A 3,187-nucleotide genomic window follows, 5' to 3' on the forward strand; every position below is an offset into this window, starting at 1 on the left:
CACACACACAGACACACATACACACACACGCATACTCAGAGAAAACATATATTTGCACACATACACACACACAGAAACCCAACAAACAACAAACAACCATTAAAACTAGTTCGGTGTCTGTTTTAGCTTAAAAGCTACTGAGTGAAGAATACAGAAATTATTAAAAAGAAAGTCATTCCTCATGAACAAGTTTATTCGTTAAAACCAATTCCAATCGCATTCATCATCCGATTCTCCAAATAACTTGAGAGCCATTTTCCATCATTTACCTTTTCTTCTTCTTCTTCTTCTTCTTCTTCTTCTTCTTCTTCTTCTTCTTCTTCTTCTTCTTCTTCTTCTTCTTCTTCTTCTTCTTCTTCTTCTTTTTCTTCTTCTTCTTCTTCTCATATAGGTTTCAAATCTTGACACAAGGCCAGCAAATTCGGGAGAGGGGGCAAGCCGACTACGCTGATCCCATACACACACACACACGCACATGTGCGCGTGCAACTCTCCACATACACAACCGCATATATATATATACACACACACACGCATGTATATATATATATATATATATATACATAGACACATACACACACACACACATATCTACATACACATGCACACACATATATAGATACACACACACGCACACACACACACATACACACACACACATATATGCATACATATTTACAAATATATTTCGAGGGAGAGATAGAAGGTGAGAGAGAGAAAGAGAGGGGGAGAAAGAGATAGATCATTCCACATAAGGTTGTTACACTCCTACCCATCCAATTCATTACAGATGTCAGTCCTTAAAAGGGGTCTTCGAAACCAGAGAATTGAAGTAAAGCATTCCAGGCTATTCCTCAAGAGGCAACAGTTGCAAGGTCAAGCTTTTTAAGATTACGCCCCTCCCCCACCTCACCCCCGGCCCTTTTCCTTATTTTATCTTATGATATTCATGATATCCACCGATGCTAATTCCTTAAATGATTTGTCTAAAATAACATCAAGGGACTAGTCAAAACCCATGGGTCTTTAGTTTGATGAATGAAGGCATCAGGCAAAACACTTAGCGGCGTTCCTTCCGAATATTTACGTTTTGAGTTCAAGTTCTGTCGAGGTCGACTTTGCGTTTATCTTTTCACGGTCGATAAAATGAAGTGCCGATCGAGAAGAGGGGTTAATGACATCGATTATCTCTGCCAAAGTTTCAAACCTTGTGCCTGGAGTTGAAAAAAATTATTATTATTTTTAAAGGAGTGAACTGGCAGAATCTTTAATGCGTCGGACAAAATCCTTAGTAGCATTTCTTTCGGCTATTTGCGTTTTTAGTTCGGATTCTGCCGAGGTCATCTTTGCCTTTCATCTTTTTGGAGTCAATAAAATAAAACCAGCTGAGCACTGACTTACACCCTCCCCTCAAAATTGCTGAAGTTGCATCAAAAATTTGAAACTTTTATAGTTTGATAAAAGGCGGCGAAGAATTGGTTTTGTCGTTTGAGTGTTGGATAAAATGCAACTTGGTAGTTGTTACTTCAGTTCGAATTCTGCAGAGGCCAACGTTGTCTTTTATCCTTTCGGGGTCGATAAACAAGTTTCAATTCAGTGATGAAAGGGGTGAGGGTAGACTGACCAAAACTGTTAGAGCGTCGGGCGAGATATTTTGTGATATCTGCATAGTATCCTTGCATTCTAATGGCCAAGTTGTATCAGTCTTTCGTTATTATATTTCTCATCAAAATATACCCCTTATGAGTTTCAATTAAATTCTAAAATAATCATGAACTTAGACCAGTTTCACTAAACAACATTTTTATTTATCAATATATCGATGGGATTTTTGTAACACAATTAAAGAAAAGGTTCTTAATCAATTCGATTGCATAACTTTTATCTCAAAACGGCTCTGATTACAGGTAAATAAGGTAAATTCAGCAAAATATAAAAATATTACAATTTTGTTTAAACATCACCATAGAAAATGTGTCATCAGCTAATATTCAATTGGGTTTGCAACAAAATTCTTAATATAGAAGAATTGTGCACATCACTAGATTATTAGTTGAATTTAATGCACAGAAGAACAGGTAAAATAACATGAAATGAAATACTGGAATTTGTTTTTGAAGAAAACTAGAAAATTAAATACAACTGAATGAAATATACTCACACACATACATGAATGCACAGGAACATATATAATAAAGATTTACAAGAGAAATTAAATCAAAACTTGTCACTCACCTTACAGGAAAATTAAAATTACAGGTAAATTAAAATAACAGGTAAATAAAAAGTAAAAACAAAGTACATTTGAAAAATATTTATACAATCTAATCATACATATATACAATATTCATACAGTATTTCTGTCAGGGAAACTTGTAAAACTTCCCACTCTTCATACTGCAACCTTGCAGAATGCACATTTGGATAAAGTTTCAACTGGCTGTCCACTGGGAGTTTTTCTTTGTTGATGTAGACATTCACGGCACTGCCTTTTGCAACCCTCGATTTTTTTCTAACTTATGAAGATCGGCTGAACTCAGAGCGATATCTCTCTGGCAGGTTTTGCTTTTCTTTCCTACAGTTATTTGTTTGGAGGAATAACCTGCCCTCAACTGCGTTACTACATCTGCATGGAACTGCAGATGTTCGCACCTCTTTCGAGCCCTATCTCTGTATATATATATATATATATATATATCATTATGATGATAACAATAAAAATATAGCAAGCAATAACGCCATTAAGTGGCAAATCAATCAAATTTTATAATTAATAAACAATTATAATAGAGGTTACAATAAGTGCCAGCTTGCTAGAAATAAGAGTTAAAATACTCAAAACGCCACCAAACTCACTGAAATCTTAACAGACAAGCAGAAATCGTGCGAACGTGCAGAGAAAATTTAACATTTCAACCTAGCTGAAAGCTGTAGAATTGGGTAATAGATAGACCTGTATTATGATTTCGAATTCTGCATTTCTCCTCAATTCCCTTCAGCCAGCCGCCATGATTGACTGCTAGCGCCAAAAGATTTCTTTTTATCTTCTCCCTATTTATTTCCTCGTGTTCCTTTCAGTTGAAGAGCGTAGGCTCGAAACGTTAAAGACTTTCTCACTTTCCCGAGCGTCAGAATAATACACCTGCTTGTTGTTTATACACCTGTCTTCGTCTTTTGTTTGTCTGTA

This window comes from Octopus bimaculoides, chromosome 7 (assembly GCF_001194135.2).
Source record: "Octopus bimaculoides isolate UCB-OBI-ISO-001 chromosome 7, ASM119413v2, whole genome shotgun sequence".
NCBI classification, from domain to species: Eukaryota; Metazoa; Mollusca; class Cephalopoda; order Octopoda; family Octopodidae; genus Octopus; species Octopus bimaculoides.